General features: G+C 36.2%; 1 long non-coding RNA gene across 1 annotated transcript in view; it reads right to left on the bottom strand.

Annotated features, from left to right (window-relative positions):
- Positions 1–2390: 2390 nt before the first annotated feature.
- The window catches only part of LOC144376469 (uncharacterized), a 32571-nt gene continuing 11783 nt past the window's right edge, over positions 2391–23178 (bottom strand). Inside the window, exon 2 of the long non-coding RNA XR_013436990.1 lies at positions 2391–2649. This is a non-coding gene — a long non-coding RNA (uncharacterized LOC144376469). The remainder of the gene's footprint in view (positions 2650–23178) is intronic.

The raw sequence follows: 23178 nt of genomic DNA, 5'->3' as shown, positions 1-23178 counted from the left end.
AAATTCAGGGTATCATCAATAAGTATGCAATATATCCAGAACCAGTACATGTGAACTTCCTCAAAACCAAATAAATGGATAAAAGACAATAATTACAGAAAAAAAAACCTCCAGTGTACCCTAGATGCCACATAAACAAATGAAAAATGGTAACAGTATAAATGGTTCAATGAGATAAAGGAAATGGTTTGGTAACAAATGAAGGGATAGTAAATCTCAACAGGGAATCAGAAATGATCAAAATGTAAACCAGAAAAAAATATGAAAACTTTGGAAATAGAATAGTTAGCATCTGAATAAAAATACTGAACTTGCTTATTTTGTAAGTCAACAGAAGTCTAAACTTAATAAACTAAGATTACATTGTAAGAAGACTGAGGACAAAAGTAAATTCAAAGTTAAGAATAAGGTAGGAAACAAAAAAAGAGAAAAAATCAATAAAATTGGAAATAATTATTAGAAACAGCGAACAATACTAAAACTTACTCTTTACAAAGATAATAAAACGAATTACCCTCTAGTTATAAATGTTTTGTTTTTGGTTTGTATAAACATTAAAGAGATTAGAAGAGCATATTTTGATCAACATTACACCAACAAATTTGATGCCTTTAATAAATGGATAAATTCCTTAAAAAAACAAGTTATAGAAACAAACAAAAGGAAGCTAAAACATGGAACTGCAGGAGAATAGTTTTCTGTGGTTTATAATTTTTGCATAAATTTTGCATGGCTCTTTAACAGACAATGATAAGCACATAATTCTGCCCTCAGCCTCTGTTGAGAGGTGTGTCTTTGAAGATTTCTGTGATCAACTCAGGACCTCTTTCTCATTGTCCTGATGTGAAGCAAACAGCTCTCTTCAAGCTGTGCTACTCTTCTGCACAGCTTGCTCCCTGGGTGGGATATAAAATCTTCAAATCTTTTTACTCAGTTTCCTTTTGCTGTCAAGTCTCACTGAAAACCTCCTAAAACAGCCCCATAGGTTCATCTATGCTTTGTTCGGAAATTTTTTCCACCAATTTCTCAAGATTCTTAAACTGAGTCTTCCGTAAAGCTCTAGTATATGGACAGGGTTTAGCCAAGTGCTTTGCAACAGTTAACAAGGGTGTGCTTTCTCCAAATTTCAATAGGTTCTTCATTCCTGATATTAGTGTCCTTGTCTCCTCATCTTCTGAGTGCTCATTAGAAATGACCATAATGCTTCACTCACAATTTTCTAGGTATTTTTCTAGCCTGATTCTCAGATTCTTCCAACCTCTGTTGTCACTCATTCCAAAGCCAGTTCCAGATTTCCAGATATTTGTTACTAGCAATAACTCCACTTCTCAGTATCAGTTTTCTGTATTAGTCCATTTTCTGTTGCTAATTATATAATACTACAGACTGAGATAAGCTTTAAAGAGAAGAAGTTTATTGTAGCGCACAATTCTGGGAGTACACGGTCAGGGGCTGCTAATATCACATGGTGGTGAAAGGCAGAGTACATACGTATGTGTGTGCATATGTGTATTCTGGTTTCTCACCCTCTAACAGATCCACTGGTATTCAATCATGAGGCTCCACCCTGGTGACCTTATCTAATTCTAATCCCTTCCCATCTTGAAACACTACAGTTGGATTTGGTTGCCTCCCACAATACCTCACTTGGAGTTTGAACTTCAACATGGAATTTGAAGGGGACAAGCCATACACAATGTTTTCACCTCTGTCCACCTCATAGATCATTGGCTGAAATGAGTCCTTATCCATCTCTCTTCCTATTTGCTCTAACCTTGGTGATGAAGTCACAAGGCTGAGGGTGTCATGTCCAGGGCTGAAAGGAATTGGGTTGCTGATAACAGCAGCCCAATTGTAAGGAAATATCAAAGCTGTGTACTTCAAAATGTCTTCAAAAAAGTTTTGATCTAAATTCTGGCCTGTTTTTTAAAAAACATGTGAGAGTTAGAACTCAGTGATCTGTGAATACTTGTCAGGCAAATTGCACTTAACACTATTGCTGATTTGTTTCTTTGATGGTTGTTGTATTTCATCTCCACATATAAAGGGAAGTAGGCGTCAAATATCTCAATGCATACAGGTAAGAAACCGGAAATTTTATTCCACACACTTTGGATAAAACCCCATAGTTTAAACCTGCCTTTCTCCAGGCTCGTGCAACCTCTGCTGCAAGGCCTCACGCAGTCACGTACTCGGCCCTCTCCGTTAATCTCTCAAGCATCTGACCCTTTGGCCTACTCATGACCAGGTTTCAATGCAGAAGACCTTTCAGGAAAGTCCTCTCAGCTTCTCAAACCAAGTCAGAGTCCTCTGCTGTCAACTTCCTCTGCATCCCAACACTCTCCTTCAAAACACTCACAATCATAAATGTCAATAGATAATTCATTGAATGCTTTGAGTCTTATGTATTTATTAATTGTTTAATTCCCTATCCTTCCTAGTATAATGTAGGCTCTATGAAGGTCATCTACATCTACTTAGTCTTAATCTCTATTCGCAGTGCTTGGAAAATATTAGTCAGTCAATACATGGTTATTAATTAGGCGGATGAATGTGTGAGAAAGATCATAAATTGTGAAAGTCAGAGAGATGGGTTCCAACATGCTCTTGAGTAGGTCTCCCAATCCATCAGGACCTCCTGTTCTCCACCTGCAAAGTGAAAATAATAAATTCTACATAATTATGATGAAAATGTCAACTGAATATTCATCAGTGAATATTTGATTTTCTATATTATGAAGTGTAAGGAGTTTATCCTGTTGATTATTACCACTGAAATGCAAGACAACATCACCTTTACCTTCACCAAAGTTATAAAATCATGGACATGAAGACTAGAAAAAAATAAATACCCCTTGGAGGATGAAAAACGCTCAAGTAATACCTTAAAAATGTTAATCATTCTTGTTTTACTGGTATAACATGATGTTTTACTTGACCTGTACTGAGCCTTGAAATTGAAATAAGTAGTCACAACATTGAAAGCAATAGAGATCAATAGCTTGAAGGAACCCTGCAGCCCACTTCCAAGTAAATCTCTCTAATTAAAAAAATAAGATAAAACTTGGATACTAACTCTTGTGAACTTCTAGAAAGGTGCATTTGCCTGAAGCTCTTGTGTGTGTGTATAAACCAGGATTTGTGTGTCTGTGCTGAAAGAGGTGGTGGGAGGGAGTGTCTTAGAAAATGTGCCAGCAGCACTTCTCAGGCTTAGTGGGGATAATAGTCACCTGGGAACCTTGGTGAAAGGTAGATTCTAATTCACTAGGTCTTGATTTGGCCTGAAATTCTGCATCTCTGACAAAACCCCAGGTAATGTCATGGCTGCTGGCTTGAAGGTCCACTTACAATATCAACAGATTAATGAGTGTGCAGTCAGACAAAAATTGGAGAAAATTTAATTCCACCCGTTTTTATTAGAGTGAGGATGGAAACTAGGTGGAAATGGAAGAGAGTTCACTGCTTATTTTAACCCTTTTGACAAGTGATTTTGAGAATCTATCATGCAGCATTATTGTGACAGGAATCAAAAATATGTTTATCTTTTTAAACTATTCTCCTTAGTCTTGAAGTTGAATGTGAACTGAGTTCAAATTTAAAAGCACCCTAAATTCAATTTAGTCCATCCCAAGAAAGGCTTGTTTGTGGATTCTATATTTGAAAGGTTACACTGAGCATTGGAGAGTTTACCTGAATAAATTACATGTGCTCCTTGACCTCTTACATTTTTTTCCAGAGAGGGCACTCATAAAAAAAAAAAAAATAGCTCAGTCTCAAGAAAGATTATGATAAATACTAAATAGAATGGTGCCATATAAAGTACCATGTCATTATGGGGGAAAGAGGTTCATGCCTCCCTTGGGATGAAGTTTTTTGGAAGAATTGGAATATGAATTCATCTTTGAAGGAAAGAGAAGAATGCAAAAAAAAAATGGCCTTCTACAGAAATGACTTAGAAATGAGAGAATGCAGAATTGACTCAGGGAAGAGTAGATGAAGACAAAGTCTCTAATAAAGGTGGGTGGCAAATGGGTTGAACTAGTAGACAAGGAGGGGGTTAAGGAGGACCACGCGTGGTGCTTGGATGAGTTGCAAGATTGAGAAAGTCAGCATTTTCCTAAGAATAAAACCGGTGTGCATTGGCATGATGGAAAGATAACCGTGTCAACACTGCAGAAAGTACTGGAAGAATCCAGGTTAGTGATTGGTAGAATTGATTAGAAAACCACATTTGGCATGGGAAGGGAGGAAGACGGAAAGTTGAAAAGGAAGGCCTCAGATGAGAAGAGAGTGTTTAGAGACAGGGGTCACTTGGACACTTGTCATGGAAAAGTGAAAATAGATATAACACCAGCAGCTCAGGCTGGAGGATCACAAAAGCCAGTTTCAACAACTTAGCAAGGCCCTAAGCAACTTAGTGAGACCCTGTCTCAAAATAAAAAATAAAAAAAGCTGGGGTAGGGGGTGAAAAAAGAAAAAATATATATATAAATATTAGCAAAACATTAACAAAGTATCAGAAACTACATGTAAGAAGAAATGAGTTGTCAAATAACAGTGTAGTCACCTCGTTATACACCTTCATTTGCAGGGTCTAGCACACTGCAGTTACTCTCCCAGAAATGAAGAATATCCCTAAGCATGTTGTAACCTGCAGAGACCAGGGCACAAGCCTTGAGGGTTTTCCTTCCTTCTACCACAATCTTTTTTTAATTTTTTGCAGTCTGGAAAAAAAGCACTAAAATAATTCAGCCTGACCATTCTTGAGCAGTTTTTGGTTTATTTTCATGTCATATGCAAGAGCAAAGAGGCCTCTCAGCATATGCAATAGGTTTACATTTTGTTCAAAACATCTTTGAATAATTATTCCTGAGTCTTGTTGTGGTTGATATATGAGTGAGGATGTTTGGGGGTGTTAATGGGAGACGTTTTGTGTTAACATTGATCACATTATAGAAGTATTATTTTATTGTAGAAAACCAACATTCTGTCATATAAAATAGGAGAAAACAGGACAATTTCAGGGTCTAAATGCTACAACAGTTTCTTCGAAGCTTCCTCAGCCTTAAATCCCCCCCACCCATCCCGGCCATTTTCAAAGTTCTCTTGCTCTTGGATACTTAAAGCATCAGAATCTTCCTCATGGGTCCTTCATGGCTGCCTGCATGGAAGAATTTTTCTTTGCTGGCCTCCTTGCATTCTTCAGGGAATCAGTTAATCCATGTAGATCTCTTTACACATGGTAAGTCCTGTGAAAATGTAGCTTTCTCCTGTGGCTTTTCAGAGCACTGAGAGGTGAGTTGGAGTTTAACATGTACCTAAGCACCTTGATTGACACTGTGGTTAATCTCACTAAAATGGATGTAGGCTAATATGAGGGATTATCAGTGGCCCTGTTTATCAGATGCCCAGTGCAGATAAACACCCTCATGCTTTCTCTCCTAATTTATCTTAATTCAGGATTGTCAGATTCTTGTGAAAGAAACTGAATCTCAAGATGAAAATTGGCTTTCAACTAGCTTACTAGTGAAATACAAAAGATTATTGAGCTGGGCCAATTTTCTCAATTTATAGTTTCAAAAAAAGAAAAAGAAAAGGAAAGAAAGGAACCAGAAAAAAAGAATATATGATTCTAGGAAGGTAAGAAGATAAAGAATATATAAAATTAAACTTGGTAACCTTAACAGTTAGCATTTATATTAAATATACTATTAACTTTTTTGACTATGTTAAATTTAAAATATAGTCTTAGTTTTTACTGTCAAATGCATTTGCTTAATTTTTAGATTAATTCTTACAGAAAATAACTATTCTCTATAGTTTAAAGAGATATATAGTCAATAAAGAGAAAAGACAATGTTTTTACAACCCTGTAGCTACAAGTATGCTCAAGGGTGATTCAAATACTATGTCTTTCAGTCAGTACCAGTGATATTCATTGGCCAAAGTTTTAATAATAAAGTTGAACATTCTCTATTTCACTAATTAATTTTGAGATCAACACAAAAATGATGACTCTAAGTGCTTGTTTTATCAGTTTGGGTTATAATATTATTTCCTGGATATTTTAGCTAAATATTTGAAGCAAATTACTAAATAAAGACAGACAAATTGGAAGTTGTGACAATATTTTTGCTCAAATAGCATTTTTACCAAAAGCACATTTCAGCATGCACATACTTGCTTTCTTTCACAGATTCACTGGGTCCTTTCCAATTTTTATCTGTGGCAAAAAAAAAAAAGTACCATGTGATGTGACTGCACTTACTTTGTAAGACACTTCCTTCAGAGAAAATGAATCTTTAATATGTCTAGGAAGGAGAGGACCTTAACAGCTATAAGTTAGGTCAGTGAAACTTTTTCTTTGACCTTATAATCTTATGACATAATAAATGTGTCCACTGGAGAGAACATGGTCCCCTCTCAGTAGCTCTAGCCAGCTGGGTGTTGTAGTGGGACCATCTGCTCAAAAGCTCTGTTTTTAAATTTTGAAATGTTAAAACTATCACTTATTTCATTTCTTACATAATATTTGTGGAACAATAAATACTGACATTCTCCCCTTGCTATACAGTAGATTGGCTTTCCTTCCTCCTTTAATTGGTTCCAGCAGAATGGAAAATAAGAAAATATATTTTAGTAACTATTCAGATGGCTTTGATTGCAAGTAATGACAAAACCAAAAAGGAAATTTATTTAATTACAAAGCAGGAAGTTCTGAGATGGAATGATCCTGGGGTAATGTATTTCAAAGACTTTACTTACTATCCAGGAACAAAATTCTTCCTACTTTTTAGGCATTGTAGCTGAGCCTATCCATAGTTAGAAGGTGGCTCTCCCAGTTCAAAATGATATATATATATATCTTGACCACACCCAGAGGAACAGTAGGGCAGCCACTGCCAGTGTGTCTTCCTATGAGCAAGGAAGGTTTTCCCAGGAAACCTATAGCTTCAGCCCTTCTTATCTCAGTGACTTCTGTACTGTTACTGTAGTTGAACTATTGGAAGAGTTGAATCCTATACCAATCACCAGCCTGTGAACCAGATGTTCACAATTAGCTTAGGCCAGCAGTTCACACGGTGTGGTTTCTAAGGGTTTCTGGACATCCTCAAAACTCTTCAAGGGTAATTTCAATGTCAAAACGAATGCTACTAATACTAATAGGCCAGGCAGGGCACAAGCCTGTGATCCCAGTGGTTCTGGGGCCGAGTTAGGAGGATCATGAGGTCAAAGCCAGCCTGAGCAAGAGCGAGGCACTTAGCAACTCAGGGAGACCCTGTCTCTAAATAAATCACAGAATAGGGCTGGGGATGTAGCTCCGTGGTCGAGTGCCCCTGAGTTCAATACTTGTTACCAAAATAAAATAAAATAAAATACTGCTAATAATTCAGTCATGCAATTTGCCTCTTTTGTTTTTGTTTGGTTTTTCTTTGTTGAGCTTCTTTCTAGGAGTGCAAAGGCAATGATATGTAAATAGCTGGAGCCTTAACACCATCATCCCTGGCTTCAAATTGTGAGAGTAACCAATTTATCACTGAACACCCGTAAGAAGTTAAGTAAATAAGTTACAAGATTGCTTCACTTAAAAAAAAAAAACCTTTGATGAGACATTAAAAATCATTAATGTATTAATTCTTGCCCCTTGAACATGTCTTTTTATTAATTTGTTTGATAAAATGAAATGTACATGCAAAACACTTCTACTGCAGACCAAAGCATCGTGATTACACACCAGGAAAGCTCTTGTGCAACTATTTCACTAATGGGTTGAATCATCCACTGCTTTCATAAGCTACTATTATTCTTTAAATGAATAATTGGTGGACAAATCATGGTTATTCATACTTGGTAGATGTTTTCTCAGAACTGAACAAAGTGAGTCTGTGGCTTCAAGGAAAACAACTGATACTATTTTTTGACATTGATCAAACATGACCTTTTCAACAAAAATTGGAGTTGAGGAAACTTTACTTCTGCTACCATGAACTGGACAGCTTCCCAAAACTTAAGGGAGTTTTCTGATAAAAGCTGATGGTGGCATTAATTGTCATTTTTTACATTGTAAAATGAAAGGTGTCAGCATTTGGAAGAGCTGTGTAACTCACTGAACCAATATTTTCCAAATGACCAATGTCATCATCATAAATCTATGCATGAGTGAAGGGTCTGTTGCTCTTGCAGTATAGTTCAAGGGATTTTAATTTAACTGAGACCAAAAAGTTCTTCAATAGGCTTTCCAATTCCACAACAATTCTATTAGGAAATGATCACCTGTTAAATTTGGTGTTCCGTGAGAAAAGAATATGTGCCATTACTTGAATGCCTATTGAAAGTTTGCCTCTTTTTCCAATTTCATAAATGTAAAGGTCATTGTTTTTCATATTCTTCATAACAAACAGTGTAACACAACAGATTGAATGCAAAGCAGGTTCGAGAATATGACCAATCTCTATTGAGGCAGACATTAAAGAGATTTTTACAAGAGTGTGAAACCACGCTAGTTTTTCTAGTAATTGTTTTTGCTTTGGAAAATATATTTGCTTTCTATAAATTGTGGCATTTATGTTGACCAAGTAATAATAATGGACTTCTATGAGTTATTTTTTAATAAATAATAAATTCATTTTATGAATATTTTCAACCTTTCCCAGTTTCAATTTCTCAGGTGTGGACTATTGATAGAATCTAAAAGCTCTTTGAGGATCCTCCATTTTTGGAGCAGCAAATTGTTCCTAGGACAAAGAGTTTGTGAACCTATGCCTTCCATCAGTCAGGACTCAGCCTCTGAGTCTAGAGAGAGCAGCTCCCTAAGGCTCATTGTGACCTGGAGAAGAAGGAGCCTCTTCCTATTGAAAAGGTGGGAGATGGGAGAAAAGATGTTGGGAAGGTAACGAATTGTGTTTGCCAAAATCCTGTAAAGGAGCTCAAAGGAGCTTTGTTCTGTGGCATCCTGAATTGTTAATGAAATCAGTGATTTTCAAACTGTGATTTGGGGAGTTAAAAAAAAAATACAGGTTGGCAGGTAGAAATCAGGACTTTAGCCCCCACTGTTCTAATCAGAGCTACTGTAAATTACTCTCTTTTACACGTGGAGATTTCTCCTAAAATTTTATTTTAAAAAATATTTTAATGTCATCTAGTTAACATTTTTATTGTAGGAAATCTAAATTTTTGACATCATCTAACTTCACAAACTCACTTTTAAAACTTCATGAAACTCAGAAAATAGGATTATTAGGATTATTCACTATTTTATGCAAAATATCAGAACAGCACTTCACACTTAATGACTGCAATGCTGGGTTAATTTAAAATAAGTTGTTTTAGGTGACACTTTACCTTGTCTTTATAGGTCACACACCACAAATCAAAGAATTACGCTTTGGACATAATTGTGTCGTGGGTATAGGAAAAATTGCTCTTGGGTCCTTGTGTCTGAGAGTCATGTGTTTTATAATCAAATGGTTGTGAATTACAGTGTTTTGTGGAATATTTCTAGGATACCTCATATTAATATTTGATTTGAGAAAACATTAATCTTCAAAGACATTTGCAAAGGAGATAGACAATTGATCTCCACGGCACAACTTTTAGAGTTGGAAGTTAGCTGTATTTCTATTTTCCAAGGTATTGAGACTTCCCAAAGACTACTATAAAGGGTCAATATCAAAATGACTTAAATTCTTCATAGGATATTCTTGGGGGGAAGATGACTCTAACACTCTCCTCGTGGACAGCATATAATACGGTAAAAAGAAAACTTATCTCTGCTAAACAAATGGGGTAGGAATATTGCATTAGTTCAGCACATTAGTTTGTTGCAGTGTTTAGTAATTCTCCTGGTGACTTATTATGACTTCACACTTTTCCAAAACATAATCACAAGTCAGCACCCAATCTTTGTCACCACGTCATTTCTGCACTGTGTATCTGGGCAACAGGATATCTAACATTTTTGCTATAAAATATACATGTTCCTATGATTAAATACTCATTAAAATTCCTATGATTATTAAAATTAAAATTCCTATGATTATAAACACTCATTTTCAAAAGATAAAGGGCATTTATGCAAGCTGGCAATTCATGGTATGGTTGCTGTGGAGAGAATATCAGTTATTTTACAAAATTATAACTATCCCTTAGGGGAGGAATCATCTTCCTATACTCCACAGTGTCTAACATCTTTACATAATTTATACTCACGATTTCTAACTTGCAGATACCACTTACTATGGGCCAGACACCATCCTGAATGCTTTACAGATGTTAATTCAATTGATTCTCACAACAGCTTACTCCAATGTACTGTACTTATTTGCATTTTATGAATGAGGAAGTTGAGACTCCATTATTCCAGGTCACATTGCTAGGAAGGGGCAGAGTAGGGACACAAAGCAGGGCATGCTGGCTCCAAAGCTGTCAGGTCTCACCACTTGCTTCTACTGCCTTCCATCCAGTTTAAAACGAGAAGCATGGTCTGGGACACAAGAAGTAACTTTGATTTTTGGTTGATTATTGTTCTGTGTAACTCCCATTAATGAATGGAGGCTGTTAGTCTCCTCTCGCTTCAGACCAAAGCACCATGAACACATCCATTGGAGGAACATCTAGCCCACAGGACACATCTTTGGGTCCTAACACATTTTTTTAATTTTTTAATTAAAAAGTAATTAATATGTAAATTGAGACTATACAAAAAATATTAACTAATAGGTACATAAGTTTTTAAATTTCATTTATGCACTCAGTCAGTGGATGGCTGATTCAATTGCTCTGGGCCTGAGATGCAGCAGAACATCATGGCAGAAAAGTAGGTCAGGATATGGTACCAAGAAACCGAGAGACATTCCACTCACCAGGGACAAACTATAGAACCCAAAGGCACACCCCCAATATCCCATCTCCTCTAGTCACACCCTTTCTTCCTACAGTCACTACCCAGTTAATCTCTACCAGGGGATTAATACACTGATTATGTTAAGGCTTTTCTAACCCAGTATTTTCACTCCTAAACCTTCTTGCATTGTTTCACATATGAGCTGTTGGGGGATACCTAATATCTAAACCATAAGAAATTATATTTATCTTAAATCAGTTAATATATCATTTTATGCATGTATGCCAGTATGTGAACAATTTCTAAACCACAGAGTGTCCAAAGTAACACACAGGGATAACTGACAAAGTTTCAAAAACACATTAAATTAGATTTCATACCATTGCAGCCCTCCAATATCTTGAGTTTGAATAGAACACAGGTCACAAATGTGAGGTTGCTGTCATTGAGGCCTGTGTGCCTCTCTCAATTTTCCCACTCTTTAACTGTATTATCTTGTTCAGCTGTCTTAATATTCCTTAACTATAAAAAAAAGATAATATCACCTACCTCTCTGAGATAATATGAAGATTTTAATGAAAACTTAACATAAGGTATGCATGGAATCCACTGGATTCTGCGCATGTTATTTCATTTCTGAATGAAGAGTTTGAGCTTATCAAAGAGAGTTTCACTTGGAATTCACAGGATCTTTTCTCCACTGCGAGCATGTCCTACAATGTTTAATCTCAAAGGCATGAAAGATGATAGAAGTGAATTAAATTAATCCTTCTCTTCCCTCATTCCCTAGACAGGTTAGCTACTAGCTCATTTGCCAGCTGCTCCCTATAGAAAAATCTCACCTTATTCAGTGTGCAAAACTGGTTCTCTGAATCTCCTGGGAATTGTTTTTAAAAATCCAGATTCATTGAGATATAATAAACTGGATTATAAACAGAGGGCCCCCTCATTGTGTGTTTATTTACTTCCCAGTTGATTATGATAACAACTGGGTCTTCTCTAGTCCTGACTCCCTTTTACAACATATTACCTTAGCTCTTTGCTAACCCAGAGTTGCCCACAGACAGGCAGTACCCGGCATTCTTATTAGAAATGCAGGATGCCAGGCCAGACAATCCCCAGACAATTCAATAAGAACCTGCATTTCAACAAAATTCCAGGGTTTTGTGTGCACATTAAGTTCTGAGAGCATGTGGTCATACCCTCACTTTTGATGCTCTATGGTCAGTCTGCTCTGTGTTGCTACAACAGAATACTTGAGACTTGGAAATTCATAAAGAACAGAGGTTTCTGTTTTACAGTCCTGGAGACTGGGAAGGGCTGGGTTGAGAGGGCTGCATCTGGTGAGGGCCTTATTGCTCTATCACCACACTGTGGAGGGCAGGAGGGTAAACATGCATGGGAGGATAGGGAAGAAGACCATATTCATCCTGCAATTGGGAATCAATTTTTACGATCACTAACCTACTCCCTTGATAATACATTAATCCATTCATGCAGAGTCCACTTGACCTGATCACCTCTTACAAGTTCCACCTCCCAGCACAACATGTTGCATTGGAGATTGAGTTTCCAACCCATCAACTTTTCAACTATTCTCACTGTTTGCAATTCTCTTGAGTCTCAGAAGTACTCAGCCAGTTACCTCCAAAAAGTTGCCAAATCCTGACAAAAAGCTTTTGTATTTAAATATACATTTTGTATTTAAATAGACAGCCTTTTATATTTAAATATACATTTACTTGCAGGTATTTACCCTGATAAAACTGAGTCATTCTTCACCTGTGAGTCTTGCTGTTATGGATTTTTCTACATGAGTTTTTTTCTCTCCTTCATGGTTGAAACTTTTAATGAGTGTTATTCTGTAGGAGGAATTTATTGATCTTTCTTTTGGGGTTAATATTCTAGTATAGCAGAGAAGAGGTGGGTAAGAAGGGTGTATTTTTGAGAGTCTGGTGAGCTGAACGAGGCAGTAAAAAAAAAGAAATGATATTTCAAAACAATTAAACTGTCACCTAAGGAAACTGTAAATGGTGTGTCAAGGAGGAAAGCAGCACAAATTTACAAAAGTGACTCAATATCAGATGCATTTGCCTATAATTTAATTTGTGGCAAGTACAGAATGAAATATTATGGAAAGAGTGTTTTCCTACAGTTTTCAATCATTGCCAGTACATTGACATTGACTGTATTTGAGTCCTTAATAGTGAAGGGATTTTGCTGTCTTCGGTGATTTCGTTTCTGTAGTTTCCCAAGATGTCTTGAAGCTCTCATGTAAATGTACACAACGGAGCTGAGCCATCTTGATTATTTGAAAAAGTTCTTCTAGTTCTGACCTATGCCTCTATCTTGAGTAAACTGAAGCTGTTTTACACACTGCACTCTCCAACCAATCTAGAGGCATGTATTTTTTCAAGCACATGGCACTAACTTTTTCCCCAGTGGTGAGTGCTGTGTTGTTGAAGGACAAAGTAGCTACTTAATCGCACTGGGAGCAAATCTGGGCAAATCTGTGCTATGCATTTTTAATGAGGAGTCATGTCTGGAGCATATATATGTGTTTTGAAGGAGGGGCTCCCTTTTGCAAGACACCTTGTAATCACTGATCCAACTAAGTGCACACATCTAAATTGGAATCGCCCCACATTTTCCATTTTGCACACCACTTTCCTTTGACCTCCTAAACTGTTCTTATTAAATCTGTCCTTGAAGAGAATGGCTTGCTGTAAACATAAACAACTGAGAAATTAAACGGACGGACAGGATTTGGTTGATTATGCATGGCTAAATTGCATTGGGTTCATCTGGAAATAGAATATGTGCATGTTTTCATTCAAAAGGAAGGAGGACATGCTAGCTCTCTCTCTAAAATAAGCCAGCACCTTAACATAGAGTCTTGTGTTTGAAAAGGAAAAAAAAATAATAAAGTCAGTTTGTGTTTGACAGGTGTCAAGGTTTGCAGACGAATGAGAGGTAATTGCATATGATAGTTGATTCTGCAAGAAAGAAGAGTTGAACCATATAATCTATCATATCAGATCGTGATGAGTTTTCTAAAACTGTTGACCTTTCACATTTGAATTAACCTTGTTCCCCACCAGCTGATTCCCATAGCCCTCACGGGGCCCCCATTAATTTTGTTCTTATAGTGCAACACTGACATCAAATGGTAAGTAAACTTAACCTCGAAGATTAATTTTCTGCCTCTTGAGATATTCTAGACCTTGCAGGCATAGATATAGTATTAAAAGCCCACTTATCCTTGAGTGGCATCCATAAATTTTTTGAGGGAAAGACACGGATATAGGGAATTAGAAAGAAAGAAAAAGGAATCATGGCATAGCATTGCATTTACTATATTCTCATGTCAAACACACACATACACATGCACACTATGCCACCCCCACACCCCCTCATACACAAACTGGCACAGATTTCCTTAGGGATGTTTTGCTCTCTTATTAATCAGAAATTAATGTATTAAAAGTTGCCTCTGAATACATGAGATTTGAAAACAGGCTTCTGATTGGCATCTAGGTCTAGAGATTTGTCAAACTGCAGGATACTCCATGAAGTAATGCTGACCCCAGACTGGGGAGGATGCCGGGTGCATTTCAAAGAGCTGCAGATAAACTCCTGCAGAATTCTTGATTGATTTTCCTGTTTCCTCTAGGGGCACAGAATCGCCCACCTGCAAGAGTAGGGTGACCAGCTCCCAGGGAGAGCTTCGGTTCCCCTGCTCCTCCAGATGCTGCTGGGGAAACTCAGATGAGAAGCACAAATGACCAAAAACCAGCAGACATGGAACTGGCTTTTCAGATTCTAAGAAATAAAATATGTGGCAAAACAAATGTTCACACTTCTCCTATATATTGAAGAAAGTATATGTCAATGTGGTTCCTAAAACAATCGTGTGTTTCTTACTTTTTTTCCTGTTTAGAAATTGATTTTCCAAAAGACTTTTAAGTTAATAAAAATATCATTTCTATTGCCCCAAAGAAGAAATTGAGTTTTTAAAGAGATTTGAGGAGGTAAAATTTTCAAAGGTAATTTATCAAATTATAGTGATTTCTAACTCACTCAGGCATAGATAATTTTCAACTTTCATTCTTTGTCTCTATTTGAGAAAAGAATACTCTTTACTAAAATAATAGCTGATTATTTGAGAGATGCCAATGGCAGTGATTAAAACAATTCTTTTGGAAATCCACCATCCAATGACTGTAGGTCAAAGTGACATCATGAAATAAAAATTGCACAAGCTCAAAATAATATCTAATAAAGCTTTAAAATGCATTTTTTGTATGGCCGATATGCAGGGATATGCCACCTATCCTTTGCCCCCTGATGGTTATAAAGTCATCAAACAATCATTGTTTCTGGTGCTATCAGAATCCATTCAAAATCTAAGAACAGTGGCTGCCATTACATCATAGGTCCCTCAGTAACTATTGTCCCCAAGCTGTGAAGGCAATTCTGAGTTCTGACACCCACTGTCCCCTTCTCTTCTGCAAAATTTCTCAAAAGAGGAACCTTTCTTCTAATGCTCAATTATGTTTTGCTTTATTTCAAATTATGTGACGTTGCCCAATTTGTCATTTCTAGTGTTGTTTGATCTCTGACCAGGCAGGCCAGAACAATTCCCACAAATTCCACATAGAAGTTTCAAATTCCAAAATATTTGGCCCAGGGTAACCAAATAGTATATGTCACATTCCTGCCCTGTTTACTTCAGTTCCCTCTTCTTTTCCCTTGACTTATGACTCAAGTTTGTAGAAAAAAGACAAATTTAATCTTCTTTGAATGGATTAAGCTTTACTTATTTTCTTTGCAATTACAGAGAATGCTTCGATTTAAATAATAAAAATAATGTATCCATTTATCTGTTTTGCAATCCTAATTTCACCAAAGCAAATATTTCTTTAACATTCTCTCTACCAGTTACTCTGGCAAAAATTTTATCATCTTTTTATGATCATTTGGACAATTACCTACTTGAATTTGTTTCCTGAGCTTTATTGTGGGGAGGAGGGCTTTGCTTATTTCGTTTAGTTTGGAAATAGTCAAATAAGCACAACTTATAAGGTTTTGCTTACTTTGCCTTGTTTCCAGAAATTCTACCTGCTGAGTAGCTAAAGCTTTCCCCAAGAAACCTGTGGAATTGTGGATGAAATATGGTGATAATTCAGTTTCTTCCTTTTAATTTTTCTCTTTCTAGAACATAAAAATACTATGTGATCTTAAAGTTTTGGTTATAATTGTGTCTTCCAGGTTTTAGAGGAGGACTTTATGATAAATCTGTCCCACGGTCCAACATGGTGAACAATCTGAAAAAGTTGAAGTAGAAAAAATGACAAAAAGAAAGCCATTTGAGTGCCCTCTTGTGGAATTAGGCAGCACTGCAGCTATTGAAATTGATAGTAACTTTTAGTATCCCTAGGTAGAAATAATTATTAGTTAGGAAATTTTTTTTTTAAAAAAAAGAATGCTGAGGCAGAATAGAGATAGATAATAAGGAAAATGGGGAACATTCATCTTAGTCCAGTCTTGAAAAATAACAAAAATGTTTTCAATATATATGTATATAATTGGAAGCTTAAGGAATAAAGTACCTAAAAGCTTTGGAGTTCAAAGTAAGCATTATAAACCACCTTATTTGTGCTTTGTTTCAAGATTCCAATGTTACACAAGAATTCAGCTATTTTTTCCAAAATTAGTTTACCTCTGATTAACTTGATTCTATAATATATAAGCATGGGGAATATTTTCCTCTGTAAATCAGAGGTGGTGGCCATTTCCAATGAGATAGAAAAAATAATGAAGCTCTCCCTCCAGTGTGAATTGTAAAGCACATGTAACAAATATGGCCTACATAGCACAATATAGCTGCTAATGCAGAATGGAAAAGTGTGGATTCAAGAACTATGAGGAGTTTGTCTTTTTTTCAATAACCATACCATTATAGTACAGGAAAAGGTAAGATAGGATGGTAGAGCACTTCCATCTGTCACAGTGCAACAGCTATAGGTTCCAGGCACCACTGAACCTTGAACCTTCTATATTTATGCAACTGAGAGGGCTAAATATAGCTAAAGAAATAAGGGAGCTACAAGGAACTAAAAGTGAGATAAAGGCTAAATGAAAAATATTTTCTCTTTATTCTGAGATTATTTAAAATTAACATAAAAGTCACAGGGGAAAATATAGAGATGGGATTTTTCAGAATGGTAGAGGAAAGATGACCCACAATTCATTGCATAAAAACAACATGGCCACTACTAAAAAGGATCAAAACCAACTCCTTTGGGACTTTGGAAATCAAAACTTCATTCTAAAGGAAACCACCAAAATGCCATAAATAATGTTAACTTTCTGGAGTTTTTATCTACTGTATTAACCTTTCCCATGTTCCATGGATAGTCTTGAAAACCAGAAGACTAACAATCATGCTAAGTATGAAAAGTGGTGGCAATGGGAACAGAGATACAGCAGACTTGAAGGTCTCCCAAATTCCCACCCCAGAGAATGAACACTATTTGAAACTTCCTGCAAAAGTCCCAATTACAATTTTTATTTATTTGATCTGACTCAGCTTATTCAGTGAGAAAATTTTCATTGGAGGACATTTTAAAAAATTCCACCATCAATTGCTTAGCATTGCAGCTGCTTGATGCAGTAATGTCAATTATTAGTGCCATTTGGACAAATAAGAGGCTGCACAAAAGAAAAAAATCCTACACATTCCTGGCAATCCGGAAGGTTTTGCACATGTGCTGGGTTGTGCGTATGTTCAGAATAAAACCTGAGCCAGCCCTAATGTCTCATCTCTGACCTTGATGCTCTGCATAATGAGGAAATGAAGGCCAAGGTGAAGTTAAAAACTGATAAAGACTTTTAGGTACACACAAACATATTATCTGCTTGTGGATGCTTCATGAATGAATGCAAAATAGCCATTCTGGCTTTTAGGGCCTCTCGATCCAATTATTATCTGACCTCCATGTTGAGCAGAATCTATAGGCACCACACCTGACATAGAATACATTGGTACAGAGAAGCAACTAAACAAACAAGGAGCAACAACAAAAACATTGGTGGAAAGAAGAGTCTGATTGCTAAAGCTACCACCATCTTATTAAACATGTCCAGTTTTTAGTATAAAAACTATTATGAGGCCTGCAAATAAATAAGAAGTGTGATCCACATGAGTAAAAGTTTCAGACAATAGAAACTGTTCTTATTTTGAAATTAATAAACAAAGTCTTTAAATCAGATATCATAAAATAAATAGGTTTAAGAAATTCAAGAAAACAATGTCTAAAAGTTATTATTTTTAAAAATATGAGCATATGTCTCATAGAAAAAATATATAAAGAAAGAGAAAAAGTATAAACATAAACAATAGAAACTCTTGATTTCCAAAATATAATAAATAAAATAAAAAATTCACTGCAGGGATTTAGCAATATATTTGAGCTAACAAAAGAAAGCATCAGTGAACATGCAGTTTAAATAAAATTGTCCAGTGAAACGCATAGAAATAAAAAAAAAAGAAAAAGAAAAACATGAAGAAAAATTAAAAGGTTCTTAGAGACCTGTGAGACTCCATCCATGTATCAAAATATCAACAATGAAACTCTCAGAAGAAAAGAGATCAAAAGGGAGAAGAAAGATTATTTGAAGTAATAATGGCCAAACACTTCCTAATTTTTTGAAAAAAAAACACTAATCTACACATTTAAGAAACTTAACAAACTCTGTGTAAGATAAAATAAAATTCATGCAATCATATAGAAAAAAGATGGATAATTTAACAAAAGTGACTTGTCACATAAAATGAATGTTTGATGAAGTTAACAGCTGACTTCTCCTCAGAAACTATAGAGGCCAGAGCACAGTGGAATAAAATACTGAAAGTAATGAAAGAAAAATCCTTTCAACCTTATCCAGCAAACAATCCTTAGAAAATAAAGTGGAAACAAAACAAAAACTGAGAATTCCTTACAATTAGATATATACTATGAGGAGTGTTATAAGGAATCTCTCAGGATGAAATAAAGGGATATTAGTAACTCAACACCACAAAAAGAAATAAATAACACTGGTAAAAGCAACTATCTGAGTAAATTAAACAAATATGTACATACAAGAATGTATCTTTGCAATCCCTACTTAAATTACTAAGAAAATATCTAAAAAATATAGTAACAAGGAAATAAGTAATTTGAAAAAGGAACACCAGGAAATATTTCCTTACCAGAATATTGAGAGGAGAAACAAACAAATAATAACAACAACAATAAATGACTTATAACATATAGAAATCAAATGGAAATATTACAGAGGTAAATCCTACCTTATCACTACTAATGTTAAATATTAATGGATTAAAGGTTCTATCATATGGCAGACATTAACAGAATTTGTTGAAAAAGAGTAACCCAATAATATATAGTTAACAGGGAAGTTGTTTCTCATCCTGCTCTGTCAGTGCTTTCTAGACCACCTCTTCCTCAAGCCCACTGCCAACTATTTATTGATTAAAATATTTATTTACTTATTAACATATGTCATTGATGGTGGGACTGAGGTCTGGGTCTTACCTCTTCCCTTTATCCTTTCTAGAATCATTCCTCTCCTTGTTAATTAATAATTCCTTGTAGGGTGCCAAAAATTTGACATAAGAATGAAATTGGATCCCTATTTTTACCATACGTAAAATTTAATTCAAAAAGGATCATCACACTGACTATAAGAGCTAGGACTATAAAAGTTTTGTAAGAAAATGTAAGAGTAAATGTCTACAACTTTGGATTAAGTAATGTTTCCTCAAATATGGCACCAAAATCACAAGTGACAAATGAAAAATGTTGACTAATTGAAATTCAACAAAATTAAAAGTTTGTGTATCTAGGGACATTTATTAAGAAAAAGAAAATAAAACCCACTGAATTGGGAGAAAATATTTGGAAATGATATATTTGATAGGGACTCGTATCCAGAACACACAAATAACTCTTATGATTAGCAATAAAAAGACAACATTGTACTTCATTGTTAATCAATATATTGAAAGTCATGAGATCACAGTTATAACTTCAATTTTAAATCAACTACAAAGTATTCATTTTAACAATCCTTCTTTCCATACTTGTAGTCTGTTCCCCCAACAATGAGAAACAGGGTCTTACTAAACTTTGAGTATCAATGCATTGCATGAATTGCCTTTGCATTCAATTTACCACATTCTGCTGGGGCCCTTCCACCAGAAGTCCTTTGCTCCTTGCTTCGAGCTTCCACATCTCACTAGGGACCTACCCTGGATCTCTAAGTGAGCATCTTCCTTACCCTGCTCGAGTTTCAGTACCCTGGGTGGGAACTGCTTCCCCCCATATCAATACACTTCCCACCCACACAGTTTGTGCCAGCCTGTCATGATAACCCCTGCTCACAAGGCTCCTGACTACAGCTGAGCCCCTGGCCAGGTGGCCAGCACCTCCCTGTGCACAAGCCTTCCTGAAACTTCTTTGGCTGCTCACCCAACTCTGAGCCACAGCCACTTTTCCCTTACCTTTTCAGAAATGCTCCCCTCCCTCCACACAGACTCCTTCTCCCCTCTTTGGCGACCACGTTACCACACCCTGCACCTCAGCATTCCAAATATGCCCTCTTGGGATTTCCACATCTTGCCACATCTTGGCATTTCCACAGATTGCTACGGCCTCCTCCTCAGTGCATCCAGCTGCCTGTTTTGCTCATTCCCGTGCAAGGAGTTCTGCACTGAAATATCAAAGAAGAAATGAAAGGGAGACAAAGAGAAACAGAAGAAGATAAAGGGGAGGAGAGGGAGAAAAGGAGAATGAAAAAGAGTAAGGGTTTGAGAAGGAGAGGATGAAAGGGAGGAAGGGAAGGGGGAAGAGATAAAATGGAGAAAATTGTAAGTCAATAAACATTTACAGCAAGAGTCTACAGGGCCTTCCTCTTTCCCTTTTCCTCTGGTATTCCATTCACAAGAGCTCATCCTATGACCCATCTTTGTTGATGTTATCTAGGTGGAAAATTAGCAAATCCCATGAGATAGTAGAGGTTCCCTTTAGCTACTCATATTTAGCTATTCAAATTTTTAGAAATAAATTAAGAATGAAATAGGAGAATTTTACTACAGCTCTTGGACAATAGTGGTGGTATTGTGTAGCATAGGGACTTTTGGATCTTTTAAATGCACATGTAAGACATTCCCTTTTTGGTTTTACATGTAAATCCTGCTGCTAGGAGTTCCAAGCTATTCCCATCCAGCAGCAAACAGCTCTGTCTCTGCAATGGGTTCTCTCCTTCAAATTAAGATTTTTATCTAAAGAATAAAGGCTAACTTTTTATAAGTCAAGAAAAATGTCTCTGAACATAATGACGGGAAGGAGCATAAATAACAGAAAAGAAGACTGTCTGCAGTTATTGGGGATTAAAAAATTATACTAACTTAAAGTTAAACCATGTTATGCTTGTCCTAAAAGAAGACATTAACTACTTGGAAAAAAAAAAAAAGAATTTGGCCTTTCCTGGCTTTGTACTGTAATTTCTGTTTAGATGGCCTAGGTTGCTTTTGTCTCTCTCTCAATTTTTGCTTCTGGGTGGAATCCTATTCTCCATCTCTACTCAATTCCTTGGATTTTCTAAGGAATGATGAGCAGATGACAGGAGTACATGTATTGTAGACACCTGGCAAGCAGACAAGAGATCAACTAACTTCATCTTGTTTCCAAATTCTATTTGGGAGTGGGCAGATGGGAACAGAAGATTCTGTATTATGTTATCTGCTGTCAGAAGAAGAGGAAGAAAATCCATCAACCTGAACAACAGTTCTGTAAGTGGTGTTTTTCATCTCACTTCCCTCTTTGCATCTCTCATCTCTGGGTGCTCTTGTCTCTGATCTTGCCACTGGTTAACAGGAGATAATTGGTGTCTTTTAGTCCATGTGGAAGAATGGCCAGAAATCATTTCTATTTGCTGTTGACCACAGGAGAGTTAATTAATGAAGCACAGGGTGACTTACACTTGGGAAGGTTATTTTTGTGAAATGCTTAAAAAAAAAAACATTTAGATATTTCAGAATTCAAATCAAAGTAAGCAACAAGTCATTAAAATGCTGAATTGAATTAGGAAGTTGTTCATGAAAATCCATTTCAGCCTGCAATTTACTAAATTGGTGATTCTGCTGTGCTCCATGAACAAACAAGCTCCATTGGCCAATTATTCTATATTCACCAAAAGTCTTGGAAAGTCACCAAGACTTTTCTGGACATAATAGATTTTGAATTTGTTCATTTTAAAGTGTTGTTTTTCCAAATGAAATAAATTGTTTTGACATGGCTCAGATTTTCTAGTCTAACTTGTCTGACAAATCCATCATGTGGCTTTGGGTCTAGAAATGAACTTAAAAGCACAGGCTAAGGATGTCAGTGGGATTACAGGGACTCCCTGCAATGAATGAAAAGATCTAAGTGGTGGCTAGTAAGAAAGGAGGAGCAAGGATGACAGCCCACCTCACTTGGCTTTACAGCAGCTCCAAGCCACACTTGGCCCACACCCAACTACCTGGTTTCACTAAAATGATCTGCTACCTACTCTGAGAATAAACAGGAAAGTTATGTTTCAAAAAAAATTCTCAAATAATCACACAAATTAATTTTCTAGTGGTTGAGATTCAAGATCAACTCTTTTATTATTTTTCTTTACTTTTTTTTTTTTTTTTAGCACCAGGGATTCCAAGAGTGTTTAACCACTGAGCCACATTCTCAGCCCACCCCCCAACTCCCCTTTTTAAATTTTTTAAAAATTTTGTTACAAGATATTGCTAAGTTGCTTAGGCTTCACAAAATTGCTGAGGCTGGCTTTGAAGTCCGGATTCTCTTGTTTCAGCCTCCTGGGCTTCTGGGATTATAAGTATGTGTGACTATGCTGGGCTCTTATTTATTTATTTATTATTTTTTAATTGACATAACATATTTATATATATTTGTGGGATACATCATGGTAATGTGATACATGTGTAATGATCAAGGCAGAGTGAATAGTATTTCTATTTCCTCAAACATCTATTGTTTCTATGTGTTGGGAACCTTTGGAGACTCCTATTTTGAAATATGTTATACCTTGTTGCAGACTATAAGTATCTTTGTGGGCTACTAACTTTAGAACTGGTTCCTACTGCCTATCTTTTGGTACCAATTAGCAATATTCTCACTACTGTTCTCCACTAATTAAAGTTCAAAATTATAGGCTCAGTAGGGTGGTAGAATTGCAGATGGTATTTCCTGTCTTCATTACTCATTTCTGTA

Source organism: Ictidomys tridecemlineatus, chromosome 3, assembly GCF_052094955.1.
Source record: "Ictidomys tridecemlineatus isolate mIctTri1 chromosome 3, mIctTri1.hap1, whole genome shotgun sequence".
Lineage (NCBI taxonomy): Eukaryota > Metazoa > Chordata > Mammalia > Rodentia > Sciuridae > Ictidomys > Ictidomys tridecemlineatus.
This window is presented reverse-complemented; position numbering and strand designations above follow the sequence as displayed.